This window comes from Mauremys mutica, chromosome 7, assembly GCF_020497125.1.
Source record: "Mauremys mutica isolate MM-2020 ecotype Southern chromosome 7, ASM2049712v1, whole genome shotgun sequence".
Lineage (NCBI taxonomy): Eukaryota > Metazoa > Chordata > Testudines > Geoemydidae > Mauremys > Mauremys mutica.
In genome coordinates, this window is record NC_059078.1 from 128,896,437 (window position 1) to 128,910,577 (window position 14,141).

At 47.7% G+C, this 14,141-nt stretch overlaps 1 protein-coding gene across 1 annotated transcript in view; it reads left to right on the forward strand.

The window, feature by feature from the left end:
• Window positions 1-14,141, forward strand: part of CNNM1 (cyclin and CBS domain divalent metal cation transport mediator 1) — a 48,869-nt gene that overhangs the window by 1,708 nt on the left and 33,020 nt on the right. The gene's annotated exons all lie outside the window — the stretch shown is intronic.

Consider the following 14,141-nt stretch of genomic DNA (forward strand, 5'->3'; position numbering starts at 1 on the left):
TCCTGGGCTCTTTGCGCCCTGCATGAACCCGGCGTGTGCCCGCTGGCTCCGCGCCGCACTCGGGGTGTGCGCGGGGGGTTCTGGCTCACGGCGTCAAGCACCAGCTCCTGGAGTCGGGGGGGGGGGGGCGGCCGGGACTCGTGCGCCCCATGCGGGCCCGAGGTGGGGTCCGGCTGCCCGGTGCTTTTGACCCCGAATCTGATTGCTGAGGGATTGGAGCGAGCCCGGGCCGGGCTGAGTCTCCTCGGGGGGCGCAGCGCCGTAATTAACCTGGGGGGGGGCTGCTCTGCATTGGCCCCTCTGCGCCCAGGCTGGGCGGGGTGAGGCCGGCAGCGAGCGAGCTGGGCTGAGCTCTGCCAGCCACCAGGGCACCTAACCGGCATCTGATTCTTTACCCCGCGCTGAGTAGCGGCAGTGAGTGCGGGGAGAAGCGGCTGGAGCCCAGGCCTGGCTGGGCCACTCCCTTGGGCAGGTCGCTGCTGGTCCGTGGAATGGGGAGGGATCCTTACGGGGTGCCGGGTGAGGGTTAGTTAACACTCCCTGGGGGGGTTCAAAGGCTGGTGCTTCAGAGTGGCGCGAGGTGAGGGGCTGGGGCTCCAGGCTTGTCTGGAGGTTTAAAGGTTACTTTTGTCCCGTCTGACTAAAACTGCTGTCAAATGAACAAGGTAACCAGACTAGGGCTGGCAAGTGATTACAAAATTAATTGTGATTAATTGTGCTTTTAAACAATAGAATACCATTTATTTAAATATTTTGGATGATTTCTACATTTTGAAAGATATTGATTTCAATTACAACACAGAATACAAAGTGTACAGTGCTCACTTTCTATTTTTGATTACAAATATTTGCACTGTAAAAAACAAAATAAATAGTATTTTTCAATTCACCTCATACAAGCACTGTAGTATGAAAGTTGAACTTACAAATGTAGAATTATGTACAAAAAACTGCATTCAAAAATAAAACAATGTAAAACTTTAGAGCCAACAAGTCCACTCAGTCCTACTTCAGCCAGTCGCTCAGACAAACAAGTTTGGTTACAATTTACAGGAGATAATGGGGCCCACTTCTTGTTTACAATGTTACTTGAAAGTAAGAACAGGCATTTGCATGGCGCTGGTGTTGCAAGATATTTACGTGCCAGATGCGCTAAAGATTCATATGTCCCTTCATGCTTCAACCACCATTCCAGAGGACATGCGTCCATGCTGATGATGGGTTCTGCTTTATAACAATCCAAAGCAGAGCGGACCAACGCATGTTCATTTTCATCAGCTGAATCAAATGCCACCAGCAGAAGGTTGATTTTGTTTTTTGGTGGTTTGGGTTCTGTAGTTTCCACATCTGTGTCGCTCTTTTAAGACTTCTGAAAACACCTCGTCCCCCTCAGATTTTGGAAGGCACTTCAGATTCTTAAACCTTGGGTCCAGTGCTGTAGCTATTTTTAGAAATCTCACATTGGTACCTTCTTTGCGTTTTGTGAAATCTGCAGGGAAAGTGTTCTTAAAATGAACAACATGTGCTGGTCATCATCCGAGACCGCTATAACATGAAAATATATGGCAGAATGCGGGTGAAACAGATCAGGAGAGAAACAATTCTCCTCTAAGGAGTTCAGTCACAAATTTAATTAACACATTATTTTTTTCATGCGCATCATCAGCTAGAAGCGTGTCCTCTGGAATGGTGGCCGAAGCATGAAGGGGCATATGAATGTTTAGCATATCTGGCACCTGAATACCATGTAACACCAGCTACAAAAGTGCCATGCGAATACCTGTTCTCACTTTCAGGTGACATTATAAATAAGAAGCAGGCAGCATTATCTCCCATAAATGTAAACAAACTTGGTTGTCTTAGCGATTGTTTTAACAAAAAGTAGGACTGAGTGGACTCTAAAGTTTTACATTGTTTTGTTTTTGAGTGCAGTCATGTAACAAAAAAATCTACATTTGTAAATTGCACTTTCACCATAAAGAGACTGCACTACAGTACTTGTATGAGGTAAATTGAAAAATACTATTTATTTTATAATTTTTACACTGCAAATATTTGTAATAAAATAAAGTTAACACTGTACACTTTGTATTCTTTGTTGTAATAGAAATCAGTATATTTGAAAATGTAGAAAAACATCCAAAAATATTTAATAATTTCAATTGAAATTCTATTGTTTAACAGTGCGATTAATTGCAATTAATTTTTTTGAGTTAATCGCATGAGTTAACTATGATTAATCGACAACCCTAAAACAAACCAAAACAGTAGAAACATCAGTCTGCTCTTTTTCAGTTACAGTAAGCTTGAGTTTTACAGTTTTTTCAAGTAGGCACATAACTTTGAGGATTGGTTGTTGGGTTTTGAGGTTTTGTTTTGGTTTTTTTGGTCAAAGTTGTCTTGTAAGCACCCGATAGAGTAATGTTTGCAATGCCATCCGGTGGGGTGTTTCAGCAAAGCAAATAAATTGGCCTATAACTCCTGTCCCAACCCGTCCCACCTCCTTCCTAGGCACCATATCTAGATGAAAATGTAACAGATGTTAGGCATTAGTCCTAGGTCTGGTACTATTCAATATTTTCATTAATGACTGATAAGGGAGTGGAGAGTTTGCTTATACAATTTTGAGGATAGCACTACACTGGGAGCGGTCGCAGGCACTTTGCAGGGTAGGTTTATAATTCAAAACTACCTTGACAAATAGGAGAATTGATCTGAAATCAATAAGATGAAATTCAATAAAGACTAGAACAGAGTACTTAACTTAGGGAGGAAAAATCAAATGCACAACTACAAAATTGGAAATAACTGGCTAGATGGTACTACTACAAGGATCTGGGAGTTATAGTGGATCACAAATTGAATATAAGCCAACAATGTGATGCAATTGCAAAAAACAAACAAAACCCAACCCAACATATCATCATTCAGGGGTGTCTTTACAGGAGTGTTGTATGTAAGATACAGGTCATTGTTGTACTCTGGTTGGCACTGGAGAGGCCTCAACTGGAGTACTGTCTCCAATTCTGGGTACCACACTTGAGGAAAGATGTGGATAAAGTGGAGGGAGTCCAGAGAAGAGCAATAAAATTGATAAAAAGGTTTAAAAATCCTGCGCTATGAGGAAAGGTTAAAAAAATTGGGCATGTTTAGTCTTGAGAAAAGACGACTGAGGCTTTGACTAGACTGGCACTTTATTCGCAAAACGTTTGTTGTTCAGGGGTGTTTAAAAAAAACACCCACCCGAACAACAAAAGTTTTACCGTGGAAAAGCGCTGGTGTGAACAGCACTTTGTCGGCAGGAGAGTTCTCACCTGCCGACAAACAGCAGCTACACTGTGCAGCACAGCCCTGCCCCTAAAGCCTCTTCGTGTAGCCATAGCCTGAGGGGGGACCTGAGAACAGTCTTTGAATCTGTTAGAAGCTGTTATAAAGAGGACAGGGATCAACTGTCCTCCATGTCCACTGAAGGTCAAGACGTAAGGGGCTCAATCTGCAGCAAGAGAGATTTAGGTTAGGTAGTAGGAAAATCTTTAACTATAAACAAACTAGAGAAATTTAGCCTAGACAAATCTACTATAAAGAAGGTGCACAAGTGGATGGAAAACCATACTCGGGGAGTAGTTATCAATGGTTTACAATCAAGCTGGAAGGGCATATTGAGTGCTACTCTGGGTTTCCTGGGCGGTACTTCCTGCAGTGCCTACTCTCCACAGTGCTCCCTGGCTGTGCTGTTGCATGGCCTCCTGGTAGCACTGTGAGAATATCAGCTGGGAGTTATAGTGGATCACAAACTAAATACAAATCAACAATGTAATACTCTGCCCAAAAAACCCACCATCATTCTGAGATGTATTAGCAGGAGTGTTGTAAGCGAAGACATGAGAAGTAATTCTTCCATTCTGCTCAGCACTGATGAGGCCTCAGTTGGAGTATTGTGTCCAGTTCTGGGTGCCACACTTTGGAAAAGATGTGTCCAAATTGGAGAAAGTCTAGAGAAGAGCAACAAAAATGATTAAAGGTCTAGAAAACATGAGCTATGAGGGAAGATTGAAAAAATTGGGTTTGTTCAGTCTGGAGAAGAGAGGACCGTGGGGGGGACAAGATAACAGGCTTCAAGTACAGAAACAGTTGTTATAAAGAGGAGGAGGATAAATTGTTCTCTTTAATCACTGAGAACAGGACAAGTAGTAATGGGCTTAAATTGCAGTGTGATGGTGCTGCCCATGCGAGCCAGCTAAGGTCACTCAATCAGGGTGAACTGCAAACAGAACGGGGCAGACAAACCCCAGACGCTGGTGGATCTTCCAATACTTAGATTCACCAAGCCAGCACAAAAGCTTCTGTAGCACCTCACTGGTTACTCAGAAGTCCAAACACCGCAGTTCCCTTAAAGTGCCCAGCCTCAGGCCTCCGTCCAGACACACCTGTCAGATATGATGATGGTTACTGAAAATCTTATCTCATCATATAAAAGAAAAGGTTCTTCCAATCCCAAAGGATCAGCCACACACCCAGGTCCAATTATAACTTAGATCTTACCCAAAATACACGCTACAGCCAATTCTTGTTAACTAAACTAAAATTTATTTAAAAAGAAGAGAGTGAGTGTTGGTTAAAAGATCAATATACAGACAGACCTGAATTCAATTCTTGAGGTTCAGGTACATAGCAGAGATGAGTTTGTAGTTGCCAAAAGTCCTTTTAGAAATAGTCCATAGGTTATGGTCCAATGTCCATATTCAGGGTGACTCTAGTTAGTGACTGGGAATCTCAATCCTTATGGTTTAAGGTTTCCCTCTCTTGAAACCCAAAGCAGATCTGAGAAGAAGGATCATGCCCCAAGGCTTTTATACATTTCCAGCAGCCTTTTGGCCTGAGAAAACAATAGGTTTAACTCTCCTTCTCCCAAACATCCTGGCAATTAGCACAGGGTAATTTATCCATTAAACAGTTCAGATGCAGGTTACCACAACCTTCAAAGAGACACACAGACAATAATACTATTTCACTCAAGTGTCTTCCTAAATGTTAATATTCCTTTGTTGATCTTTGAATCAAAGCTCTAGCAATAGACAAGACTTGTTTGCTGACATCCCAAGCCCTGAGCAAAAAGCTCTGTTCATTTACAGATCTTCCTAACCAGTCTCTAAAGTTCAGCCATGGGTCAGGTCAGTCTGAGTTAATTAACTCTTTCTGGCCCCGTGTCACCTTTCAATGAGATATTATATTACAGTCATAACGTCACAGCAAGGGAGATTGTTTGGATATTAGGAAAAACATCCTGTCAGGGTGGTTAAGCACTGGAATAAATTGCCCAGGGAGGTTGTGGAATCTCTGTCACTTGAGGTTTTTAAGAGCAGGTTAGATACCTGTCAGGGATGGTCTAGATAATACTGAGTCCTGCCATGAGTGCAGGAGACTGGACTAGACGACCTCTCGCGGTCCCTTCCAGTCCTACACTTCTGAGATTCTATAAGGGTGGATCCTGCTCTTTAGGAAACGTCTACAGTGGTGACATGTTACAGACCATAAATAAAGTTGGAAGCTGGGCATGACCAGGCTCCATCAGTGCCTGAGGCCTCCTTGCAGTCACAGGAAACTGCTCAGGAGAGAGTTGCTCGCAAGGTCCTTGCTGAAGGCTGTGGAGGAGGAAGCTGTTCCCCAACACCACTTGCCCTGTGACTGTAGAGGGAAGTGTTTCTTCTCCACCTCAGATGATGAGCAATAGGACACGCTGCATTTATCCCAATAGTAATGTATCCACAGACTGGGCTCAGACTTGCACAAATAATTGTTCCCACTTCCTGGAATTGCAGCTGGATGGATTCTGCTTGACAAAGCATCCAAACTATCACCCTCTTAGTGGGAATTAATTAAAGCAGCCAAACTTTTCATTTTCAGGTGTGCTCATAGAACTGGAAGGGACCTTGTAAGGTCGTCTAATCCAGTCCCCTGCACTCATGGCAGGACTAAGCATTATCTAGACCAGGGGTCTCAAACATGCGGCCCGCGGGCCGCATGCGGCCCGCGGAGCTCTTCCCTGCGGCCCGTGGAGCTCCCCAGGGCCGCCCAGAGGGGGGGGCAAAGGGGGCAATTTGCCCCGGGCTCCGCAGGGGCCCCCAAGAGAAAAGCGGAGGCTCCCGCCTCCGCCCCTCTCCTGGAGCCTTCCCCCCCCTCTTGCCCCCCTTACCCGAGCGCGTCTCCGTCCGAGCGCCTGAGCCCCGCCCCGCTCCGAGCCGCGTGGGGAGGGGGCGGGGCTGGGAGCTCTGGGCTGAGCGCTGCGCTCGGCGTGGAGCTCCCAGCCCCGCCCCCTCACCACGCGGCTCTGAGCGGGACGAAGCTCAGCCCTCGCCGGAGACGAGCTCGGGTAAGGGGGGGGGGGAAGCGGGAGCCGCCGGGGCCGGGCCGGGGCCGGGGGGGTAAGCGGGACCCGCCGGGGCCGGGCCGGGGGGGGGGGAAGGGAAGCGAGACCCGCCGGGGCCGGGCCGGGGGATGGGGGAGGGAAGCGAGACCCGCCGGGGCCGGGCCGGGCCAGGGGTGGGGAAGGGAAGCGAGACCCGCCGGGGCCGGGGCCAGGCCGGGGGGTGGGGGAGGGAAGCGGGACCGGCCGGGGCCGGGGTGGGAAGCGGGACCGGCCGGGGTGGGGAAAAGAGGGACCCGCCGCCGCCGAAGCGCAGCCCGGTCTTCGGCGGTGGGGGGCCCCTTCTGTTCCGGGACCCGCCGCCTAAGTGCCCCGCCGCCAAGCCACCAAACAGCTGTTGGTGGCGCTTAGCACTTTCCAGGAGGGAGGGGGGAGGAGCGGGGAGCCGCGCGCTTAGGGGAGGAGGTGGAGAAGAGACAGGGCAGGGGCGGGGCCTCATGGAAGGGGTGGATTGGGGGTGGGGCCAGGGGCAGCAAGGGGGCGTGTCAGTGATGCGGCCCTCGGGCCAATGCACTAGTCCTCATGCGGCCCTCGGGGTCATTTGAGTTTGAGACCCCTGACTTAGAGATTAATGAGTCTGCTCTGTAGCCTTAGCTAACAGCCATATGGCTTTTAGCTCATGGGACAGAAGCTCCTGCACTAAGCTCCAGAGGTCCCAGGTTCCATCCCCCATCAGCGTTACATTGGCACTAGAATGGAGTGTGGCTTAGTCACTCTGAAAGACAGCGTGGGGTAGTTGATAAGTTTGGGCTTTGACCTGCTGAAGACCTGAGTTCTAAGCCTGCTTTGACTTTGCTCAAGCTCCCTGTTTTAGAAATTGGGGTGGGGGGTTTCAGCAGCTCTTCCCTAATTGTCCTCTAGGTTGGGGTCTCAGGGAGTCACAGTTAGAAGAGAGGAGATTTGAACTCCTGGTCTTCTCTTTTCCAGTTCAAGGGGCTTTCTCCTAGGCCAGAAGCATGGGTAAGACAGAGGGAAGGCAGTCAGTCAGTCGGTCTCTCTCGAAGTGAGTGGTTGTGTTCACACCGCTGAAAATTTGTCAAATTACAATTTGGTGTGTTCAACTTGGCCACATTTTCCATTTAGCTAAGAAGTTATAAATCTCTGTAGACAACCACTACCCCAGTGTAACTGATATTTGAGCAATCAGCACGTGTGAACAAAGAACAAGACCCAGAGTGTTTTAGAGTTTCTTGCAAAAGGGGTACAAAGAAAAATGAGACAATCCAGTGAAGAAATTGCCAAAGGGGTGATTTTTAACTCTTATTTTTGTCTCTGTATTGAGTCATTTTTCATCAAACCACTGTAAAAATTTTAAATTGTGCTCAAATTTTATATTTTCTGTTTTTGTTTTTGCCATTTCAGTGAGATTTTTACAAAATAAAGATTTTCAATTGAAAACTGAACTCTGTGATACAACCTTAAGTATGAGGGAGCTATTGCTGCGTGAGCCATAATGAAATTGATTGCATCTCCTTGGGGGAGGGAATCATAAAAAACCCTAGAACTGTGACATTAGGCTTTACAAAGGGGATGTTTTTTAATAAAAGCTAGGCAAGACGATTAAAAGGGAAGAAATTAAGATCTTTATGAATCTAAAAGAATCTAAAATCGAGAGGAAAGCTAATGAATCAAACGGAGTCCCTAAACAAAGAAGGAAATGGGCAGATGAGGGGGAGGGAGCAAACATGGATACAAGGCAAGGCAAGGGGGATCCTTCAGGAAATGGAAATCCAGCCCAATTGAAGCCCAAAGAATGGACCAGGTAAAATGAACGGAGGAATTGGGAAGGCTTGGAAGAGCCGCTGGCCAGAGACGTAATAACTTGCTTTAAGTGTATTAGCAAGAAGAGGCCTCAGAGAATCAGTGGGTCTGCTGGACTTTCAGGCAGTAAAGAGTAGCTGAAGAGAAGGACATTGCAGGGAAGCTAGACAATTTCTCTGCCTCAGACTCCCACGTGAGGAGAGACTGAAAAGATTAAGACTGTTTACAGAGGAGTCAAAGGGCATGTACACAATACAACTTATGTTGGTATAACTTCTGTCGCTCAGAGGTATGAATAAGCCAGCCCCCGAGCGACATAAGTTACACTGACCTAAGCCCCAGTGTGGACAGCACTAGGCTGATGGGAGAGCTTCTCCCGCTGACATAGCTACCGCTGCTCACGGAGGTGGATTTATTATGCCGACAGGAAGCTCTGGCATGGGGCCAGAAATGAGGGGATTGGAGTGTAGGAGGGGGGTGCAGGCTGTGGGGTGAGGCAGAGGAGTTCAGGGTGTGGGAGAGGGCTCTGGGCTGGAGTAGGGGGTTGGAGTGCAGGAGGGGGTGAGAGCTCCATCGGGGGGTGCGGGCTCTGGGGTGGAACTAGGGATGAGGGGTTTGGGGTGTAGGAGGGGGCTCCGGGGTTGGGGGGGGGGGGGCTAAGGCAGGGTTCTTGCCTGTCCTGATTCCACATTGTGCTCCAGAACTGGCCAGGAGGAGGGATAGCTCAGTGGTTTGAGCATTCGCCTGGTAAACCCAGGGTTGTGAGTTCAATTCTTGAGGGGGCCACTTAGGGATATGGGGCAAAAATCTGTTGGATGATTTAATTGGGGATTGGTCCTGCTTTGAGCAGGGAGTTGGACTAGATGACCTCCTGAGGTCCCTTCCAACCCTGATATTCTATGAAATTTTCTAAGCTGGTCCAGCTCCTAGGCAGAGGCATTGCAGGCAGCTCTGCATGCTACTCTCGCCCTCAGGCAGTGCACCCGCTGCTCTCATTGGCCACAGTTCCCGACCACTAGGAGTGTGGAGCTGGTGCTCGGGTGGAGGCAGTGCACGGAGCCTCCTGACCGCCCTGCCTAGGAGCCAGACCTGCTGGCTGCTTCTGGGGTGCAGCCAGAGCTTTAGTCTGTGCGGAACCAGGGCCTTAATTTTGAATATTTTGATTTTTTGCCTGTAGTAGCTTTGTAAATTCCAAATAAGAAATCCCACCCATAGAAGCGTTTAAAACATGTATAACTTAGTTCATTATAAATATTAATCCATAGTTGCAATGACAGAATTTTTCAAATTAATTTTAGAGCCTAAACTTGATTTAAATCGGATTATTGAAACAAACAACAAAAACAAACAAAGCCCCACAAGTGATTCAAACCTCTCTGCTCTGAACCCACCAGAACAGAATTGAAGATTAGTGACCAGCCAACAGAACTCAGCACCTCCTGAAAGGTGCGCTGCTGGGGGGCGGGAATCAGGCGGTTTCCTCCCAAAGAGAAGCCCTTCCCTCTCTGTGCTGTCGCCCATCTCGGTCATACAGGATGGTCTGAGACTGAGAGTTTACTGAATAATCCCTGAACTTTTGCTCTCTTCTTCCTCACCCTCTCAAGAGTGCTGCTGCTTTTCCTCTCTGAGGCTGTGCCATCTACTCAGGAATGAGAATGGGGACGTATAATGGTGCTCAGGGTACTCACCAGCAGGAGATGGCTACTTAAGAGCTGCAGCTGCTTCTCCCCGCTGAATTTAAAGGACCAGTCGCAGAAAGGCATGGTGGGACTGCCTGCCTGGCTAAGTTTGGAGAGGGGCTGGCTCATCTGGAATCAGGCTGAGTGCTTGTGTCTGGCTGAAGGCAGCAAGGCTGGGTTATAGCAGCAGGGTGGGTGGAGGGCTTTGGCAGGCCCTGGCCCCCACCTGAAATAAAGCTGAACATTGAGAGTGACCATGGAGAAGGCGGGGCGGGGGGAGAGAAAGTTGTGTTGCACTATGAAGGAGAAGCAGCAGTGCATGAGGAATGGTCTCAGATAAGGGAAAAGAAAGAGACTCGATCTATCTGGATTTGAAGAAGGAATGGATAAAACAAAATCATTTCCCAGCTGTCAAATCAGTAAGGGAAGAGGTGCAAATAGGAGATGTTAACCCCCCTGAAAATGGCAGAATGGAGAAAGCGAAGTGCTGGTGACCTACAGAGTTAAAAGAACACAGGGTGGAGATCTATGGATAGGACGTACACATACAGAGCAAGCTGAAAAACGTCTTAAAACTGCAGCCTTAGGGAAAATGAAAGTTACTTGTCAACTGCCTAAATCCCTGATGGGAGCAAGAAGGGTTATGTCTGGAGGGTTTGTTAAATGGATGCTTAGTAGGGGAGAGAGAGTAAACCAGCCATTTATGGCTGTACGCATAACACTTGAACTTCTGGATAGGGTCCAAATGAGGTGTCAGTCTTTCTGGGTTAAACCATATATTTCCGCTCACTCCCAGTGAGGTGCTATAATTGTCGAAGGTTTGGACCTGCAGCAGCGATTTGTTAGGGGCAGTAAATGTGGAGGAAATCACCCATATGAGAACTGTGTAGAAGGAACAGAACCTAATGCAGCAATTGCAGGGGAAAGCAGAGTGCAGCACGTAAAGGACGTACAGTAGCAGAGTGAGCTAGAGAAATACAAAAAATTAAAATCATTCAAAAAATATCATATATGGAGGCTACCAAAAGGTACCCCTGCAGCAGGAAATAGGAAAAGAAAAATACTCAAGTAAGAGAAAAGATGTACGGGGCAGCAGAACACATCTCTGGTCAGGGAGGAGACTAGGAGAGGAATGGGAGAGGATGTATTGCTTGCAGGAAAAGGAGAAGTTTATAGCATTCATTAAAGTAGTAATTAACTGCACCTTGTAGAGGGGGGAAAAATGAAAGGATTAAAATCATAGCAGCAGCAGCAGAAAAATATCTAAAGACAGACAACCTTGATAGACTGTATTCATGTGGTTTTAAATGAAGGCAATAATACAGCTTAAATAATATGGTTTTAATGATCCTTAGCTGGAATGCATATGGTTTAATATTGCGTGAACAGGAATTTAAGAAAGCCATCTTTGAAATGGTAAAAAAGCCTGAAGTAATATGTGTGCAAGAAACATGGCTAATAAGTAAATTTATGATCAATCTGCCAGGACATGATACACTCCAGAGAAGCTACCAGAGGTGGCAGGTCTGTATATTTTGAAAAGAGGGACTTAGTTACATCAAAATGGATGTGCAGAAACTAAGTTTTGAATATAAAACTACTGAGATTCCCATGCAGAATGAAAACACTTATATACAGATTTATAATGTTTATAATCCATGTAAAATTAGTTCTTTTAGAATTAGAAAAACTGGTTAATACTGTCAAAAACCCATTCATAATTTGCAGAGACTTTAATAGTCACAATGATCAATGCGGAAGTAAGAAAACTGACCTAAGTGGTAAATGCTTAGAACAATTTACAATATGCATCATCTGGTAATATTGAATACAGGCTCACTTACTAGATTTAATTCAGTGGGTGGATCCTTTTCTGTTTTGGTTTTGGGAATTGTGATAAATAATATAGGTAGGAAATGCAGCTAGGAAATTCATAAAGAAAATGGAATGGGAAGTGATCACCTCCCTACATTTATTGAATACCATGGCTGAGAAAATGTCAAAAACACAGAGTTCCTAGCTGGGATTTTTCAAAAACTTGATTGGAGCCGTTTCAGGATTAAATGTAATGAATATTTACGTAGTAACTATTAAAGTAATTGGGTTGCCAACTCTCCAGGATTGGCCTGGAGTTGCCTGGAATTGGCATTGATCTCCCAGTGACTACTGAAAGCAACCAGAGAGATTTTAATAGGATATTTTTAGAAAATGACATTGTCATGTTGGGGGAAAAAATCTCCTGAAATAGCTTCAGTCAAGAGTGGCAACCCTATCAAGTGACAATCTAGGAGCTCCTGTAACAACATAATAAAAGGAATTTCTGTATATCAGAAACTGATCTGGCCATCTAAAACACATCAGATTGACCCCAGTTTAGAAATCCAGTTCCCTGGTGGAATGAGGATTGCAAATTATCGATCAGAGAAAGAAATAAGACATACAAGTAAGTAAAACACACAATGAATAGCAGGGGCGGTGTGACGGGTCTGACACCCCAGCACCCCCTTGTGGCAGGGGCGGGCTGGGGGCCTAGCGCCGCGCCACTCACTTGTCCTTCGGTCTGCCCCTGGCAGCTGGCGTATTACGGCCTACCGGCCAGAGTCCATAAACGCCCCCCTCGGGGCGGGGTGGCGCGGCCTAGCGGCCGGAGTCCATAACCGCCCCCTTCGGGGCGGGGTAGCGCGGCCTAGCGGCCGGAGTCCATAACCGCCCCCTTCGGGGCGGGGTAGCGCGGCCTAGCGGCCGGAGTCCATAACCGCCCCCTTCGGGGCGGGGTATTAAGGGGTGGGGGAGGGGGACTCGGGCCCGCCCTCTCCACCGAGCCCCGACCCAGGGCCCTGATTGTGGCAAGCTCTCCTTGCCACCCGCTCGGCGGGGATCCGCCCGCAACACGCCGAGCGGTACTGCAGCTTTAAGGCTATCAGTCTCTACAATCCCCCTGGGTCACTTCCTACCCTGTCTAGCCGGACGTCTGCGTTGTGGGAGCGGTTCCCCCGTAGGTCCCATCCGGCCGGCGTCCCTCCCCGGGGTCTCCGGGGTGGCCTCTGCTCGGCTGACGTCCCGGTCCAGGCTCACTGGCTCTCCTCCCGCAGGAGCTGACGGTCTGCGTCCTTCTCCCCCGGTGGTCAGCCCAGACTGAGCAGACCTGCAGGCTTTTATACCGGTCTGCCAGTTGGAGCATGCCCAGCAGAGCTTCCTGGGCGTGGCTTCCTCTGCTAGCAAAGAAGGGTTAACCCCTGCTGTACCAGTGCGGGGCTGTCCCGCCCCGTCACAGGCGGCTCCAGGCCCCAGCACGCCAAGCGCGTGCTTGGGGTGGCATGCCATGGGGGGCGCTATGCCGGCTGCAGGGAGGGCGGCAGGCGGCTTCAGTGGACCTCCCGCAGGCATGCCTGCGGAAGGTCCACCAAAGCCGTGGGTTCAGCGGACCCTCCACAGGCACGCCTGCGGGAGGTCCACCAGAGCTGCCTGCCGCCCTCCCGGCAGCCGGCATAGCGCCCCCCGCGGCATGCCGCCGTGCTTGGGGCGGCGAAATGTCTAGAGCCGCCCCGATGAATAGTAAAGACTTAATACATTATAAAAGATGTAAAGGGTGACACAAAGGATAATCCAAAGACAAAAACAGAAAGTTGGAAATTTGTGGGAAATTGAACAAAAATTCAAAGCGCTCAGAAATATATAAGCAAAGTCAAAGAATGAATGGAATTTGAAGTCAAAGTAAATGTAAACCAGGGCTTTATGTAAGCAATAAAGTTGAGGTCTCCAGCGTGGGAAAGGCAGACATTATAGCAAAAGAATTCCAAAAGGTCATTAGTCATATGAATCAAAGTAATGACTTCTGTGAGGCAAAAAAGGAGGTTTATTGAGGAAAACGATGAACTGTTAAATGGCTGGAGAGAATGTGATGATGTGTTAAGCAAAAATTGTAGTATGCAGGAGCTTATTGAAGCCATTAGAAAAAGGAAAAATACAGCTCCAGGTATAGAGACTACCAGTAATAAATGCTTCAGCACTTCCCAGAAGGGCACAAGAATCCACTGTGGTTATAGAGTGACATATGGCATAAAGCACTGCTGCCACTGAATGGACACAAGCAATGATGATGATGCAGAGAGCGTTGATAAAACCAGTTTTAGACTACAGATGCCAAACTTTTGGTTCAGCCTCAAAAACAACTGTTAGAAACTTGGAACTGCTCCTGGCCAAACTTCTGTGATTGGCATGTGATAACACCAGAATGTAAAAAGCGACAAAGAGTCCTGTGGCACCTTAGAGACTAA